This window comes from Achroia grisella, unplaced genomic scaffold (assembly GCF_030625045.1).
Source record: "Achroia grisella isolate CSIRO2021 unplaced genomic scaffold, CSIRO_AGI_Agris_v1 utg702, whole genome shotgun sequence".
Taxonomy (NCBI): Eukaryota; Metazoa; Arthropoda; class Insecta; order Lepidoptera; family Pyralidae; genus Achroia; species Achroia grisella.
The window spans coordinates 1200334-1220776 of NW_026712999.1; the positions used below are offsets into that span (position 1 = coordinate 1200334).

Genomic DNA, 20443 nt, shown 5'->3' on the forward strand with positions numbered 1-20443 from the left:
AGGATACCAATCTGAGCAACTCTTTAAATTCAATGGCAATAGGTTAACCCATTTTAAAATATAAGAAAAATATTTAGTATTTTTCTTTTGGTAGATAAATATTAGAAATAAATAATAATACATTTGTGGGCAGTTTATGAACTCTATATAGATTTCACCAGCTACCCCTCTGTCATGTTGTCTCGCTCGCACCTCAACCCGCAGAGCAACCCCAGTGCGTTTTGATACCCCGTGTGGTTCAGACGCTGCGTCTCGTTCAAACGCATCATGGAAGATCGCGATTTCCATTTTTAAATTACGAATGTGGTGTTTTTAATTATTTTTAATTCTTCAGTATTATTTTTGTATGTGAAAATTACTGGCAGTTAATACTACAGGGCGTATAATTTGACATCACAGTGTAGTGTGTGAAATGTTAAAATTAAATAATTAATAATTATTTTAAAACAATTACAAAAGTGTAGACTAAAAATAATAAATTAGTAAAAGTGTTAGACGTTAATGTGATTTTAATTTACTTGTCAAAGAAGAAACTTTGTGGAGATGATTTGGAAAGTTTCGAAGGTAATAACATTTCGTTAATTATGTCATTATTACTTTGTAAGTATTAAACGATACGGACATCTTAATTTTTAATAAATCAGTTGGGAATTTTCCCTTCACTATTATATTATTTTTATTATTTATTTATTTACGTCACACTAAGCGAGCTTTACAGTTTCCCAATATGCCATTATGAACTTAGGAAGATTCTATTCTTTCATAATTTTATATAGGTAGTATATTAATTATACGTCTAATATATTATTTCAGAACAGTGTATTGGGTTTTAAGCTATTGCTCTACTATACTTAATTCATGAGTGATAATTATTTTATTGAAAAGTAATTGTGAATATTTAAGTTATAAAAAAAATAAAGAATGAAACGAATAATATGCTAATCATTCATTTTATTTTATTTCTATAATAGTAATTTTTTTACCTATTTACGACTAAACCCCATAATAGAACTTAATGAAATTCGGTGTGATGATAGATTGTATCACTAAATTAGCAGACAAATCCGCAGGAATCAGATAGTATTTAAGAATAATGTTAGAGTTAAGGGATTATAATATATTACGCATTATACAATAGTTAATAAGTAATCGATTTTGTAGATTCTATAGTTATATAGCAATATTTCAGTAATCCCTTATTGAAATATTTCTATAAGTTTCATTATAGGATTATATATATATATAATTGTATGGCAAAGTTCGTAGGACAGATGGCCGTTATAGGATTATATATATATATATATATAACGATGTCCAGCAGTGGACGTCTTCCGGGCTGCGATGATGATGATGATGATGATGATATATATATATATCGATCACAATAAAAAATACAAAAAGATCTTTGAATTAGCAATAACAAATATACATATAACAATACTCAAAACAGTTTATATGCATGCATGTTACAAATATATGGACGTGTGTTATGTTTTTTTTATTAAAATATTGTATTTTTTATGTATAATTTAAAGGAAACATTCGCATTCTGCACTCCTTCTCTATGTTAGTTTACATAATTGTGCGAAACCTTATACTCCTCTTTTCGCGCTATTTTCGTAAAAAGGGGTACAAAGTTATTGCTTCATGTATTAATATAATGATTACGAATCATTATAAAACAGCTGTTATCTGTTTTAGGACTTAAGTTCACTAAATGCTATAAACATTTTTATTTAATTAGTCTAATACTGTCCCTAATACTCATCTATGTTTGACAACTCTACGAAACGAGATTATGATCAGTAATGCCTGTGCCAAGTTTATTTTTGAATATATCCACGAAAGTATAATTTTAAGGATTTTTTTTTTTACTTTCAACGGTAGTAACCGAGTTTTTTCTGTATTTCTTAATAATCTCATGATGGTGTTATAAGAAATTATAATTTGAATACATTTGTAATTGGTAATTGTTATAACAAACAATATAAAACCACAGATAACATAATATTAAACTAAATGTTAGTCGGCCTCGGTGGTCTAGCGGTTTAACACACACTTCCGATGGTCGTGGGTTCGATTCCTCGCACGGCATAAATATTTGTATTCATGAGTATAATTGTTTGTGTCGGTCTGGGTGTTTTCTATGTATAATATGTATGTATTTACGAAAAAAATCTATGTATTTGTAACAGTTATCTAGTATCCATAACACAAGGTTTATCTAGCTTAACTTGGGTCTAGATGGCACCGTGTGAATTGTCTTGAGATTATTATTATTATAGAATGTAATTATGAATGATAATGATAAATGAGGACTATGCACATCACGTTATGACGTGATATCCCTATACCACTCATGTGTTGAGGAGGACTAAAATATCAAGCATCTTATCCTGTAATTTCACCTTATCTGTCCTACAAGCAAGCTTGGTGGTGGAAATATGTGAATAGAAATATCCACGTAGACGACTTTTTTACAGTCTACTTCGGTAACATCGTATTAAACTAATAAGTAGGTTTTAACTTGTCCAGATCAGCCTAATTAAGTAGTTAACGCTTCACTTTGCAGACAAAATAATTGCTGAATAATCCATTTAGCTTCGCTACGGATTTGACTTTTAAATTAGTCCGCTTTTTACGAACTAAAACAAAACTTGTGCTCTTCAGAATAGCGGCAATTTAGCTGATATTCAAAATTACCATAACAATTACGAATTTGAAAGCGAGTTAGTTTCAAGCTTTTCGCAGTCGGAGCTGTACAGTTTGGTTGAAAAACGGCAAAAAGATAGCTCCAAATTCATATTTGGTTTTATCATAAAGTTATAAGGTTTTTAGATATGAATTTAAAATAATTGTATCTTTATTTTTTTAAATAATTGAATCGAAATCTATTCAAAATTTCTTCAGTTTATTCATCTAACTATTTGAAAATTCATTCATATTTGGTTTTATCAAATAGAACTTTTAGATTAGAGTTTAAAGTAATTGTACCTTTATTTGTCGTACATCTTTTAAGTATGTCATTTAAAATCTGTTCAAGATTTATTAAGTTTACTCATGTATATCATTCATCATTATTACATAGTACTGTTTTATAAAACAGAGTCGCTGTCGTTGTCCGTCCGTCTCTATATATGTTTAAATCTTTACAATTGCACTACGGATTTTGAAGCTGATTTTTTTAATAGATAGAGTGATTCAAGAGGAAGGTTTATAATATACACTTCTTTATAATATAAATATTATATATGCTAAAATGTGTCTATCTGTTTGTTTGTTACCTTTTTAGGTCGAAACAACTAAAGGGTTTTAATAAAATTTGACATGAAGATATATTATAAACGAGAACGGACGGACTATCTTCTAACTAAAATAGTGAATGAAAACACGGAATGTACAGTCAAATATAAATAAGACAATATAGAAAAAAAAAACTTTCTTCTTTATTATTATTAGTAAAGAACACAGGTTCGAAAGTGTACAGTTTCGGTTGATATTTGATTTTATCAAAAAGGTAAATAAAAAATTTGAAACAATTGCATATTCATATAATGTACATATGTCACAGTTGTGTAGGTGAAACAATTTTATTAATCAGTCGAACATTTTTTTTAATTATCGATTACAACCAAATAAAACATTACTGTCATTAAAAAAATATATATATGTTGGTTGAATAAAGAAAAAAAAAACAGTGAAAAATTAATTTCAGATTTTATTAAAAAGTTACTTGCAAAGTCACAGAATTGCATTATTCGATTTTAAAACAATTGAACGTCTATGGAAATTTCGCTCGACATTAAGCTCACATTTGATTTATTAAATTGAAATATGACATTCTATCGGAATGTAAAAATTGGAAAATTTTCATGGATACCTAATTTCCATGGTTAAAAAATTACTGGTTCTGGAACTATCACAATATAAATACTTATAAATGATTAAAATTTGTATATTTTCTATGATAGAGACATCATAGAAAATATACAAATTTTAAAATATACAAACAGCGCTAGTTAGATACATTATTCTATCCTGCCTGTAAAATAACTTAACCTTTTCATTTATTTTTTATATTTACAGCCTCGGTAGCCTAGCGTTTAACATATCGCCTTACTTCCGGTGGTCGCTGAATCGATTCTCTCGCGATCCGTACATTCGTATTCATGAATATGCTTGTTTGTAACGGTCTGAATGTTTTCTATGTATATATGTTTGTATTCACAAAATAAAATGTATTTTAGTATTGCTATCTATGTTTAGTACAAATATTATAAACTCTGCTTATTTTGGGAGAGATGGCGCTGTGTGAATTGTCCCAGATTATCACTATATAAAATGTAAAACAAACAAGAAATTTGATATCTACTCTAGAATAGATATAGATTAGGTACAATGTTAATATTAAATCAAATATATATGAATGGATGATACTAAAGCAAAAAATACATAAAAGGTCAACCAACGGAGAGAGAAAAGAAAAATTTGAAAACGATTCTCAAGAAGATTGATGACAGTACACAATCGTAAAATTGCTCGAATCTTTAAATTTTTTTCTTCTACCAGAGTCGTTTCCTTTAATGGCCGTCGTCGTTCTCTGATATTCGCTACTTTCAAAAACCTTTATACAAACTAATGACAAAAATAATAGAAATACAACATAGATAATAGATATACTGTATTGCCAATATATTTTAACTATTGAACATCATTTCACGGCCTTGGTGGTGTAGCGCAACGCTTTACTACCGACAGTCGAGGGTTCGATCCCTCGCACAGTGTAAATATTTGTATTCACGAGTATGTATATTTTTGTGTCGGTTTGGATATTTTCTATATGTATTATGTATGTGCTTACAAAAAAATGTATTTAAGTGTTACATTTGTATCAGTTCTATAGTACTCTTGCCATAAGCACTGCTTCGTTTGGGGCCATATGACGCAGTGTGTATTGTCCAGAGTATTATTATTTATATAGAAAAAATTACATGTCTTAAAAAAAAAGAAATTCCTAAAACTGTTTATTATTAGCATATTACTATAAAAAAACAATATACTGTCATCACTACAATCCTAGATGGGATAATCAGAGGCATTGTCAACAGTCGATGTCGTGGTGGAAGCAACACTTGACACGCCCATATTTCGAAAGGTACACTACTACCTATTGCCACTTGTATTACCATCTACCGTCGTCTTCACCGGAGAGTCAGTCGGTAATATAAATTCACACATAAATTTTTGTTTCTGGTATCATTTAGAATTGAACCTCCTGTACTCCCAAAAGGTTTCACTTTTCCAGAAGGTTTTCTTGCATACTAAAGATTCAGGGTAATAACCTATTAAGCTACAGCACTCTCATTATTGTCTCTTATGTATTATTATTGATATACGTAAATAAATGTAATAATAGATGTATTATATTTATATACAATTTATTATTATTAGTATATATTTTTATTAGGATAACATATATTACGAGAAATAAACATTTGTATTATCTTAATTAGGACTCATGTTATATTAATAAATGGGTCACTGGTATCACATGATAACGTGATGTTTATGATTCTGTTTTCTATGTAGCATATATATAGAAGTTTATCACTTACCATCAGATGATGCCTCAGCTTGTTTACGATTTCAAATAAATAAAAAAAATATTTGCTTCAACAGAAGACGTGGCAGAATCTAAAACTGCTACACCATTGAAGGTATTAAATATAACAAACTGAAAATATACGTATATATTCAAAGTAAATAAGTTATTTGTGAATCTTCTTAAACATGTATTATATCGAGTATATTGTCAAGAGGTGTAAAGAAACCATATTATAATATAAAGCTTACAAGAATACTCAACACACAAATTGTCACAAATTTAAATTATTCACAACGCAAACCATCGGTGTTCCTGGAAGTCTTGGGCGAATATTTTTATATACGTATTTTATATGGAATATTCTAGAAAGACTTCCAGATAACTCCTTCATGATTATGCTCTGCTAGTACTTACTTAGAATATACTCTTTGAATATTTTAAAGTCTCAACTTGTAAGTTTCACTTACTACTTGAGTAGAATTTACATAAATTAGAATAGAAACGTTTTCGATTGATCTGAGCAACATTTTTTTTAATAGTATGTTGTATTATTATAGAAATACTCAAGTAATACTAGTTTACTGTGGCTTCCATTAATGTAATTAAAATAATATAATAACCATAATGTATACAAATTAAAATTAAAATATATTCACAAGTTTTTTTATTGTGGCTGACATAGTAAATATACTGAAAGATCTACGGGTACTGAGTGGAAACCATCACTATATATTAATGTCACCATGGGATTTTAATTATCATATGACACCTACCCTTATGCGAATTTCGAAGAAAATTCCGAAAGACTAAGGTGTCTTGTAAATTCACTACCATATCAACATTTGCACCTTTCGTGTTTCAGACGTCAATAGCCTGCGGTAACAGTTTATCATCAGCTGTACACTTAATGCCACTATTACTACAATTACTAGGTATGAAAAAAGAGAAAAGTTCATACGCAATACATTACTATACTTTACATGAAAGTATACATTTGTAAATTTATCATAAGCTGATTACGTATTCTGATTACAAATGTAAACTCCACCTTAAAAGGTAAGCTTACGTTCCGAAACTAGTTCCATGCATGATGCATGAAATTATAATGAGTTTCAGAACGTAAATTAGGTTTTAATGCTGTCGTGCTCTTGATGTTTACAATTAAGATGTACTTCCATGACTCTTACTTTGAATATTTGCTAAAAGATATAAAAACTATTTCTTTTAGTTAGTGTATGTCTCAACTATATGTGTAGATATAATCATTAAAAACCATTAAAAACTATCAATCGTAATTACATACGGTTATAATAATTTAAATATAATCAGTCGTGTAAGAATAATGTGAAGAGAAAAACAAAAAACGATCATCCATCGAGAACACAGAGTTCTCTGTTTGAAAATCTTTACATAGCATAAAATGAAGTCGCTACCGCTGTTTGTTCGCTTAGATCTTTTAAACTACGCAACAGATTTAATGCAATTTTAAACAATAGGTATATAGAGTGATTCAAGGGAGAGGTTTATATGTGCATGTACACCCGTGTGAAGCCAGGGCGGGTAGCTAGTATATAATGAATTACTAAAAAGCTTTTAGTAACTTTTTTTTAATATTTCAATGTTTCGTCATTAGTTCTATTGGTACACGACAGCTGCATGAACTTTACGTCAAATTCATGATAAAATGTCTTATTGCAATCAGATATTTGCGCCTGTTCTTTTAAAATACAAATCCCCACCTTCCCTACTCGTATTGGCTTCCTTCTCTGATATACATAAATGTAGAAATTTCATCGAAACAAATTCACAATTCATTACAAAAGAATTGTGCACAGAATTTTTATTACAATAACCTATTGCATATTAATAATAATATATTACAACCAGCCTCAATACTTGGTTAATAAAAATTCAATATATTCGCTCATTTCCTCTTTGCTTATCGATTTCTATTTTCTTCTTATAATTTTACCTTTGATCTAAAAAGCAATTTCTTAGAACGAGCAACGCAAAAACACCCCTATTGCATTTCAACGTAGGGACGTGCCGAGACCGGATCGAGTACTGACTTGAATACCCAATACCTGAGTTTTACTAAATTCGAATTACAAATATCAAAAATTATTTGACCTCCATCTTACCTATTATAGACGACAATCAGCTTTGTAATCAATATTCTTGTTTTTAGGGTGATATATGGAAGTGAAATTACAGGCTATAGAGTAATGCCTCTACTAAATATATCTTGATAATTTAATTCTCTGGACAGATATATATATAATGAATATATATAACAATAGGAGAACACTATTCGGGGTCTAGTTCGTGTAAGTAGACGACCAATTTCAAACAAACAGGTTTACAATATAAGCTACAATAATAAAAACCTTCTATTTTTAGGTTATGTAATTCGAATTCTAATCATGTACTTAAACCATTAGTTATTGTGTTAGACATGTTTCGATTTCTAAACAATCTAAGTGGTCGCTTGAAATAAATATTACCATTTTCGATTAATCATATTGTCATATACACCTCTTGAAGTGTAGTAGTTAACTACATTATTTACCTTCCGATGGATGCGAGTTCGATCTCCAAATACATATTTTTCTATTGTTATATTAGCTTTGACTTTATAGCAGATTAACTATTTATGTACCTATGATTTTGACTCGTTTTTGACATAAATGTCCTACCTTTGTCCTCATCATACATGCTTTTTTTACGTGTTATTTCATTAAAATATACTCTATCATATAGTCGTAAAAAGTAACAAACTAACAGATAGAAACACTTACGCATTTAAATTCTGTTATCAATATTGATTGGAATGAAAGAAAATTTCAGTGCTTAGCATATTGGCCATGTGGTATGTATTTATTTCTAATTTGCCAAATCTCCTTCATTATATATTAGGTATTGATGTCCTGCTTAATTTTATGATATAATCAGCGATATAATATATTTATAGTAAATACCAAAATACTCGAATACTAAAAAAGATCGACCCGTCTCATCACTATTTCAAGCTAGCATTTATCTTCTGCGGTTTTCTAGTAACTTGATATGCTTTCTTATATCTACTTAATGTTAGCACCATTTTGGATTAGGCATAAGTTATTGAAAGTTAATAGTTTTACTTTATTCACTTCTATCATTAAAAATTACTTGTGTTATTACCTTCTACAGAAATACGGTCTAATACTTGAATACCAAAAAAGATGTTCACCTTCTATCAATATAAATTAATAAATTTATATTAAATTTTATAATTTCATTAATTTTTATCAGTCATTAAATGTGTACTAGTATTACTTTCTAAAGAAAGTAAGTATACAATAGGACTATTAGTGTCAACACATGACCTCACATATAATGATTTTTTAACAAATACCAAAATACTTGAATCCCCAAAAGATCGACACGTCACATCACTATTTGAAGGTAACATTTCTCTTCCGTGCCACTAAATGGCTGTTTATCTTGTTTCTGCTGTCTCCTGCGTTTTGGGTTCCGATATCTTGTATCTACTAAGGCTGGTGGCCGGGATTGCCTTATTTTCCTTTAAATTAAGTTCGTTAACAGCCCAAGTGGAAGACATAATTCACGTTTATGTGGGCGTACGAATTCATCTAACGAGCTACTGGTAACTAGATATGCTTTCTTTTATCTATCTTTACGCTATGACCCTTTCGGATTAGGCAGAAATAATTGAATATTAAAAGTTTTTGCTTATAATTAACTTTTACTAATTTAATTTTAATAACTCTTTTAATTACCTTCTTCAGAGAGTACACATTATACTATTATATTACGATAATATATTTTTTTATCAAATTAAGTCGGTTATTTAAAACCCGTTAGGTACTTCGAATCTTGCTAATACCACATTTAGTGTCAATGTAGATATTTAACTAAGTCTCTGGTTATAAAAGTACTGATAACAAACAAAATAAATCCGCAAGACGGCTATATTCGGCTTTTGCCACGTTATGTTCAAGATTTACTTTGGCTATTAACTATTACCGATCCAATCCAGAATTACAGTCGAAAAGGTAATTAATTCTAAATAAATATTATAAATGAAAAAGTGTGTCTGTCTTTCCGTTTAAGAAATGAAGATGACTCAAGAGAAGTTTATGAAATATTATAGGAACATAGATTAAGAGATTAGATAGAGAGACAATATTCTATCTTAGTACTAAATATCTCCATCTACTTCTCTGCTGGGCTTTCTTCTGCTCTATCTATATCTACTTTTTAAATTATAAAAGTTATTTTATCTCTAAAAAGCAGAAAAAAATCTTCAATATGGACTATACTCAAAAATAACTAAAACAATTTGTCAAGACCATGAAACGAGATATATCTTATATCAACAGCAGTGATTATTAAAATTAATTAACGAGGATGGTACATACTTAATTAAAAATGCTTTTTTTTATAAATTCCAATTACTTGCCACTTACTGTTTTCGTTTACGGAATCCCCAGTAATGTATTAAGTAATTTTTCTTAAATGAATAGAAACATTATTGTTAATTAATTTAACTAAACATAAATAATACTGAAATAAAATAGAAATGTTCTATTTTATTGAAGTTGAAGTGGATGTACTGAATTAATATTTCTTTTATTTACTTATAAATTAGTCTTGTGGAGAAGTAGAAAGATCTTTACGTGGACCAGCAAAAGGTGATTAAATAAAAATAGATTTTTCTTATTTATGATTTGAATCGAGTTTTTATTGCTACAATTTTTCAAGGTCTCATTTTTCTCAAACAAAATACAGTCGATAATTCTAGTAGGTAATTATTTACATTATTTATTACAATAAAGTTGTAATAAATGCCTTAACAAAAACATTACAAAATTCAATGCCAACTAATGATCGGTCGGGATTGAATTGTGAAAAATTGCGGTATACGAAAGCAATCCGAATTTCCGTAGGCAATTTTAATTCGAAAGCACAAATGATTGTGTTGAAATTATTTCGAGGTTTTTTCAATGAAAATATCGAAATGAATTGAAGGTTACCGGTTGTTCAATCAAGAGTAAGGAAATATTATTGTACATAGAAACTCATCTTATATTTTATTTTAATTTATAAGTATCAATAATTATTAAAAGCATAATTTTATATATATTTTTTTTAATATTTTGCATATTATATACTTGCGTATGGTACTTAAGCCTCACTTATTTCAGACGCCAGACAGTTTGCTTTGAAAGATGGAGACTTATGTAAAAAAATATTCAACAATGTTACATGGACGTGATAGTGTTTATCATCTTTACCACAAACTGAACTACATTTAATAATTTCATATAGTAAAGATATTTTGTTTTATTTTCATATGTTTGTTGTAGAGGAAAAACTCAAATACTACTATTCTTATTATAACAATTCTTTAGATTCCTATAAAACTACGATAATAAGGACATTTAAGCTGTATTTCACTTGGACAGCATCTAAAAATGCAGTGAGTATGTTTGTATGTTAGTATTAAAGGGCAATGCCAATAGCAAGGTGAGTCAACAACATCATTACAAAATCAATATATTTACAAAGTAAATCAGAACTCGTTAAAAGTTCGTGTAAGTATAATTTGGGTGAACGTTAAAAAATATCTAATCCGAACTCTGAGGATCCGATTAAGAGAGTCGTAGCCTAGCGGTTTAATATCCGACCGTGACCCTGAAGGTTGTATGTTCAAATCTTATTTCATGTAATAGGAATGCCAATGGCAACCTAATGGCCTATCTAATTGTAGGTGGTAACCGTCGCCTGTAACTTTTTGCCACGCACAACTTGTAGAATCACCTTTCAGCAATGGTATTTCCGAACCCATACGATAAAAAAAGATACCTTAAAAACAGAGATTCTTACTTAAAAGGACGGCAACGTACTTCCCTTGGTGTTGCGGATGGAAGTGCTGCGGCGGCGGTAATCACTTACCATCAGATAAGCGGTTAGCTTGTTTGTTCCCAGTGAAATAATATAATTATATAATACCCATATATATGCACTCCAGACATCACATTATCATGCGATACTCGTGTTACCACTATTGCTTGTCAGTCAAAATTTCTCATTTATAATATTAATAATATAGATTATTTATAGTTATTTTACTGAGAAGTACCTAGCTATCTCTGTATAGATTTTAGTCTGCAGTAATCATTCATTTTACTAATATTATAAACGCGAAAGTTTGTGAGTATAGTTAAATTCATTTTTGTTACTCTTTCACGCAAAAACTACAAGACGGATTTTGATGAAACTTTACAGTAATATAGTTTATACATCAGAATAACACCTAGGCTATAATTTTCATATGGGTGAAACCGAGGGAACAGCTGTTCATTCAGTAATATAGAACACTATCGGCCACTTATGTGCAATATTTTTCATCACTTTATCTACTAGTCCGTGTACGTCCGTGAACCGCACCATTTTTCTAAAATAAATTTCAATATTTAAATAAAGTAACATAGAGTTTAAGCAGTGCATATATTTAACATATTTAAAATTATCAAAAATAACTTCTCGTAATAAGCAATGGTCGTCTCTTAATAAGTAATCGTCAGCAAGCGTTTCTTAGTAAAAACTCTGAATTTATTAAACAGTGATCCAAAATATCTTTGATAACAGGCAACAGTTGTTAAATTATATTAATTACTTTTTCATTTTTTCAACGTTTTTAATTTTCCTTATGAATTAATCTAGCTGTGTCCACGATTTCACCCGCGTTAAACTTTATAGCCTCTGTGTTATTTTGATATTTAATTATATTATTGTAAAGTTTTATTAAAATGCATTCAATTATTTTTGCTTGAAAGAGCAGCATCAGCAGAAACAGCCATTCATCCATCCACAGTCACAAACTTCTGCGGTTATAATATCAGTAAGATTATTAGTATAGTATATATATTTATATATGTAGTATTATATATTTAACGTACGCAATTATTTTAAACATTTTATATATGGATTTTAACATTATTTAAAGAAGGAGCAGAAATTTCTCAATTCGTCTGTTAAACTTTGTTAACTTTTTTCTACGTAAACTAATTTTAATAACTATTTTATATTCAAAATCTTATATTTCTTATATTGTCTCTTATAAACTTGATCAGATAATCTAATCGGCTGTTTAATATACAGTTAATAATGTAATTAAAGAAGGATTTTCGTAGCCTGAAACTGTATTTTCAATCTGGAATATAAATTACAAATCCTTTACGAGTATACCTAATGATTTGCAACTTGGGCGTGGGAAAGTCGAACAAACTACCAGTGTACCCTCCTTTTCATATTAAGGCTTCTTGGAAACCATAATAATAGAGTTACAGATAGGTAATTAAAATTAAGCAGTATTATTGTACGATCTAGTGAATTCCTTTGAAATATTCCCGTTTTCTGTTGAAAATATAGGAATATTTCAAATAACCAAGATATACTTCACAAAAAGTCTGCGTAACTTAGTTTCATCCATGTGATTCGCTAAGCAGCTTGCTTGGTAGACTTCGTAAAAAGTATGCTTAATTCTCATCTATGTCAGTGGCTTGCTTGCTAAGCTTATTTGTAAGCTATGTTTCAATTGTAGGGTACGATTTGGCAGTGATATTACTGGTTAAGAGGAATAACAACGTAGTCCTCCGGAATGAGAACGAATGAGTGGTATCCCGGGTGTCATATGATAATGTGATGTCTGTAGTGTTGTTAATCTATATAGGCGACGGCTTGTTTATCATACATTATATAGATACATATACATATATATATACATATATATAGACAAACGAAATTGAAAGCTTCTATGTCGTGTAAATAAAAGTTATAATATAATAATACTACCAAAACAAACCTTTTTTATTTTATTATAAATATTCCTTTTAACAAGTGCACGGCCACTTGTTACCGTTACATTGAAAATAAATTAACAATTTTTGCGTGTCCTGAGCAAATATGAATGTTACGTTTTATTTTAACAGAACGATGTTATTTAATGTTTTATTTGCTTTTTAAAACGGTCAGCTCTTGCATTTTTTTAATTGCGTATATTTTTTATACATACGAATACAGTTCGTGTTCGTGTACATATCAAAGTAAAATAATAAACACAATTTTATTTTATCTACTGGGAGTGACAAAATCAGATTACATTGCTTTAGCAATTTACAGCCCCTGATTGGACAATATAGGGTGCTATTATTTTATCTGAATTTTAGGAATTATTTTCATCTCTTTTTATTAAGAAATACTTATTGAATAAAGCCTATTATTTTGTAAATTACATATTAATTGTGAGATGACCTGGCGTCAGATAAGGAATTTTCGATATTTTGGATATGTTAGAAAAGTATATTATTTTATCGATTGAATTAATAATATGTTATTTATTTAAAGAGTGATGAAGCATGGGCGGCCTCAATTTTATTAATTTGTTTTTTGTCTTTGTCATGTAAAATTAGACTTAAGATTTGTCCCTCGATGTATTAGCTATTACGGTAAGGTATCCCTTACTAGAAGTAATAGTGTAATCGTTACAATATCACATATACCTAGTTATACACCGCAAATTAATTATAATTGATAATTAAATTTGTGATAAGCATAGATAAACATATATTACATAGTCATAAGTGTCTGTAATGGACCTACATAAATAAAGAGTTTTTAATATTTGAGTTTTGAATTAATACTGTTTAGAAATATAAAACTATATATAGAATTTAAGTTTCTTGCCAGTTCTTATCAATTGAAGTTAATACCTGAATTGGACGATAGAGTTAGTAATATAAAGTCATGTCTTCTGTGATCGGCCGAAGGTAGTATAGAAATAAATGATTTTTGGATTTGAAATGCATTCCATGCTACAGAGTTTATTATTAGATACATACATTACGATAATGGTAGAATTACGTGTCATTAATATTTTCATACAGAAAAAGAAACCTTTATATATTTGGTAAATTGACATTTAAAATAACTATTCTCTATCAGTATACTTTGGGAGTATAATATGGAATTAATGAACTGTCTATTAAGACATCAATTATTAAAATAAAGACATTTTTATGTGATTATACTTACCTTCTTTTCGGATGTAATTGAAATGACTAACAAGCTCAGGAGTAACCGTCGCTGAGTAAGAGTTACCACTTACCATCAGATGAATTTGAAGATCCATTATATATAATGACGAAACAATTGTCTTTCTATGACAATTGTACTAATATCATGTCTAACTATTGTACTAATATTAATACATTGCTCGCTTTCATACAACGTGTCCAGTCGCCTGTATTTAGCACCGTGGAAGTAAATCGCATAATTCATGTTCGTCGGTATGGATGCGGCAATTCCACTCAACTCCACTAACTTAATAATATTCTGTACCGACATAATAATCACGACAGTATTTTTATAAGTTATAAAAACTCAATAATCGTATTACGAGTTTCTTGAACGATTGCTATTTTTATAGTATATATGTTATTTCGCGCAATAATTGAATGTCTTACTTTCACTATTGTAAACAATCGATATGAATTTCAATGAAATGGATTGGAGCCTTAAAAAACTTGAAGTGAACCTTCGGTTCCGTTTTTCATCTGTTGCCACAGAAAACGTAATATTCGGAATTTTAATTTGAAGGAACATATCCTTTATGTCTCCTATTATAACAAACTTATGTTCACGAAAACGTAACATGAATGAATTATATAGGTCAGGGCCAGTGGAAATTTGAAACTTTTTCAAAAAGTCTTGTCCGGTTTATTTGGATTTTGAAATAAAGTACCAAATGTGACTATGAGAGTTCAGTTATTTCATAGTGCTGGAACAGCTTGTCTATCTCCCTTCTATACTTATATGCGTAGGCGCAGAATATAGATCGTGCATTTTATCAGCATAATAAAATTATCTTTAACAAATAATCTACACATTGTCTGTAATAATAAAAAAATGAATTATTTCTATAAAAAATAAATAATTATATCCATGGACATTAACACAGCGCCATCTAGTCCTATGGTCAGTATCGATCGAGTCGCATAAGGTTCATTTTCATTACCAGACAACATTTGATAAATACTTAAGCGAGGCACTACACAGATTTTTTATTTTTTTTTAATAAATATTTTGTAATAATAATATATATTATATATATATATATTTTTGTACATAATAGAATCAACAGACAATTGTAGATAAACTCTCTTGACAATTAAAAAGTTACATTATAGACAATTCCTTTTATCACTTTTAATAATATTTCTCCAGCCAGCTGTGTATTTGTTTGTGTATATTGTAGTTCACGTATAATAATGTAAACAAAAATATTCATATCTCCACCGGTCCTTTTTATTTTCAATCGGTTAGGAAATGAGCGGACTTGTTACAAAAGTTACAGAATATAATCTATGTAGTGTAAAAAATTATGATCTGTCATCAATCTTTTTGTACTCTGATTTTTTATACTGTGAACAACGATCACCATCTCAGCTTCCTGCTTTAAAAATGTGATATTAAAAGTCTTTTGTAAGCATATTTTCATTTAGTTATAAGAATTGGGCAACTTGGATATAAAAGATAATAATTCTGGACTGCGTAAATAATCTAATTGATTGAATGCAATACGTTGCAATGCAGTTATTTATTTTAACAGAAAAATGAATTAGGTCATGATGATTTTTCGTTTTATATTCTGTATGATGACATCAGGGCGCCCAAACCTCATCTCTAATGATGGAAAAATTCTGGTGATGTGTTGCCGATCAATAAGTCAGTGACGGCTTCCTTGGCGTCACCTTTCACTCGATAGTCTCCACAAATTTTCAGAATCACTAAACCGGCATGTATTAGTGGATTCTATATAAGCATTTTTGAAATATTCTATAAAGATGGTCGTGGTGTGGACAATCAACAGGCGGTTAATAATGATGTCCTTCAATGTGTGAGCTAGCTGCAAGATACTGTTTGAGCAGGAACATGGCTTATATCCTTAACATTAGCTGCCAGCCCTGCCTCGTTCGTCGTTGCTGCCGCCTCTGGAACCTCAATTCTGTCGGCTGTATGTTTATAACCACTGTTATGAGACTGCGCCTTCCTCCGGCTGCTAGTCCTGCTTATTCGGGATGGACATCTAGACTCGACACCATCGTCTTCTTCAAGCATAGCCAAATCGACTTCCAGCTTTTTGTCGATCAGCTCCATCTGTATTTTAGCTTTAGCGTTGGCAGCTTCCAGCTCCAGTTGCTTGCGTCGAGTTAACGACGTAGATTCTTTGGTAACAACCGATTCATTCTTGATAGTATGACGCGATGTAGACATTTTACGGTCATGAACAATATCACTGCGAGCCGTGGGTTTAGCGGGGCTCGGCATACCATGCGGCTTGAGCCGAGCACATGTTCACTAGCACTATCTAATGTCGTGTTCTTTTATTGTGAGTTTATAGGTGTTACAAACATGATTGTATTATTATTAGATTCAGATTATAAGGAATGAAAATAAAAGATACGTAGTTTAAAACTAGGACGTGCAAAAGCCGCGTTCGCGTTGGTTGGTGGGAAGCTACTAAGCAATTAGGTGGGGACTTGCATACGGACAGTACGGCGGGTCATTGCACATACCTGTACCTTTAATAAAAATCATACGTAGGTGCGTAATACAGGTATACATACATTTCTAAACAATAGGGCAAAACAAGAACATCTTAAGAGTAACATGACATAAAAATATACAATAAATTATATATAAGTAGTGCGTCGCTTACATGAACTGTCTATTAAGAGTTAATTATTAAAATAAAGACATTTTTTATGTGATTATACTTACCTTCTTTTCGGATCTAATTGAAATGACTAACAAGCTAACGGCTCACGTAATGCTCAGGAGTAACCGTCGCTCAGTAAGAGTTCCCACTTACCATCAGATGGATTTGAAGATCCATTATATATAATGACGAAACAATTGTCTTTCTATGACTACTTTCATGTATGATTTCCTGTTACAAAGTATTTAGGTACATTCTTCAAGAAATTCTACTAACTTAATAATATTCTATGCTCACGACAGTATTTTTATAAGTTATAAAACTCAATAATCGTATTACGAGTTTCTTGAACGAGTATTTTTATAGATTTGCTTGTATGATATGAATTTCAATGAAATGGATTGGAGCCTTAAAAAACTTGAAGTGAATTCCTTTCATCTGTTATTCGGAAGGAGTGGAATGTATTGGAAATTTGAAACTTTTAAAGTCTTCCTTTGAAATAATAACTGCATGAGTTGTTATTTCAGTGTAAGATTTCCAAGAATATAGAATTTTTAAGTTATAATCTACACTGTCTGTAATAATAAAAATGAATTATTTTAAATAAATAAATAATTAACCATGGACATTAACACAGCGCCATCTAGTCCCATGGTAAGTAGAGTTTGTGTTATGGGTACTAGACAACTTTGATAAATACTTAGATATTTTTTTTAATAAATACGTAATAATAAATATATAATATATATATATACTACAATAGAATCAACAAACAATTGTAGATAAATTGACAATTAAAAAGTTACGTTATAGACAATTCCTTACATAATATTTCTCCAGCCAGCTGTGTATATTGTAGTTCACGTATAATAATGTAAACAAAAATATTCCTATTTATTTTCATTTACTCTGTAAATTGAAAAATTATATGACAATTATGTAGAACAGGAAATGATATTAAAACCTTTCAAGAAAGAAATTTAATAAAAAAATATGGTAAAGTCAATATTGGGGATATACTCGTATTTTTCGTTTTATATTCTGTAATACACATAAAAAAATATTACAATTTAACTTATTTACTTATGCTGAAGGCCATTGTTTGTAATAAAGATTCGTAATCCGCTTAATAACAATGTGGAATACATTGTTTGACGACGGTTACTATGATGGCCTCGGTGGTCTAGCTGTTTATCATATTGCCTTACTTTCAATGGTCGCGGGTTCGATTCCTCGCACGGCACGAACGATGTATTTGTATCAGTTACCCATAACACAAACTTTAGCTAGCATAACTTGGGTCTAGATGTGTGAATTATCCTGAGATTATTATTATTATTATTATTAAACGGATTAAAAGTCCTATGAAACCTCCACGCGTGCTATCCTGGATATGAACATGGTTAATTTTTATTAAATTTTGATTATTAAGTTAATTGGCCTATTGTCATCCTCATCTTATCATCTTAGTGCAAATGCAATTAACCCTGAATGTGATGTTAAATAACTTCTGAGACATAATCATCACCTTACATATGCATATGACTTGGCAGGCGCTAGCTGCCGGGACCTAAATAAACAGTACCTACACTATCAGACAGCCTCGTTAGTCTAGCGGTTTAGAACACCGATGGTCGCAGGTTTGAATCCTCGCATGGTACAAACATTTGTATTCATGAGTATGATTTTGTATATCACTATGTATATTCTGTATGTATTTACATAAAAAAAATATAAGTATTTATATTAGTTATCTAGTACCTATAACACAAGCTCTGCTCACCTTAGGACTAGATGGTGTTGTGAGTATTATCCAAAGGTATTATTATTACTATACACACAGGTGACATACAATGTAACTACAATAGTTAGAATTGAAAGAGAAAATATATACCTAACGGGAGTTTATTTTTGCAATAATAGTTTCGCTAAAGCGACATGTAAGGTAAATTGCATCGTATTGCGTTGGTACTAGAACTGCTTTTGATTTGAAATATTTTATAGAGTGAATTTTCCTGTACCAAATTCCATATGTAATCTGTAATACGAGTACATTGTTCTCTTGTGAACATAAGCCTCCTTTAAAACAACTACGAGGTACGATATTCGGCGAATTTCGCAATCAATTTGCTGCCTACACATTTGAAGTTGTCGCTCGTGAACCTTCTTCATCGGTTATCGGTTCTTGGTGGTACGTGACCGGCCAATTGCCACTTCAGGTTCGCCAACTAGTTCTTGGGGATAATTTTGTTTCTTTTGTGGGTACATTTCTGTTTATATGAAATGGAATGAAAACTCTTTATTGTATCTCCCATAGAAAAATACCTATCTATGTAGATAGATTGATTGTAGATAGATTGTATATAGTCTAATACACTGTTATGTATAAATATATAATATTACAGGATAAGAGGCATCTTTGATGATAATGCGTTAGTGGTATAATGATAACATGATGCTCGTAGTGTTGTTGATGTACATATATAAGTTATCAGATTGTATGATTCCATTTACATAAACATATGCAAGACTAAGAAGTAACAATTATCACTAAAAAGCATTTCAGACAAGCATAGATTAAAGCACAACATAAAGTAAATATAGTGTGTACATATAGTGGACATAACGTTATATATATAACAAACAGATAAATAAGTAAGTGTAGAATCCTTTGTATACAATACAGAAACAAAAATAAGTGTTGTGTATGAGTACAGGAATCAATACAACTTTTTTCTCTCTATATACCCTGTATAATATAAAATGTAAAATAAGCTCGCTTCTGTTCACTTAAATATTTTAAATTATGCAACAGATCTTAATGCAATTTTTAGCAATAGATAATAGATACTAGTACCTAATAAAATACTAAACGAGAAAAAAGACAAATTGCACGCATCTATTACCTAAGTCATAGTTTTTATTTTTTGTCGGATTCTCTTTACGTGAGCTAACCTCAGAAATGGCTTAAATGATTTAATGCGATTTTGATGAATGTATTGCTGTTGTGTTACAAATAAAAAAAACAACCCCTAATATTTATCAGAATACCA

General features: G+C 30.0%; 1 protein-coding gene across 1 annotated transcript in view; it reads left to right on the plus strand.

The window, feature by feature from the left end:
* Nucleotides 1-437: 437 nt before the first annotated feature.
* LOC131850163 (uncharacterized) overlaps nt 438-20443 on the plus strand; it is a 60902-nt gene continuing 40896 nt past the window's right edge. Inside the window, exon 1 of the mRNA XM_059200337.1 lies at nt 438-564. The gene's annotated coding sequence lies outside the window, so the exon portion shown is untranslated. The remainder of the gene's footprint in view (nt 565-20443) is intronic.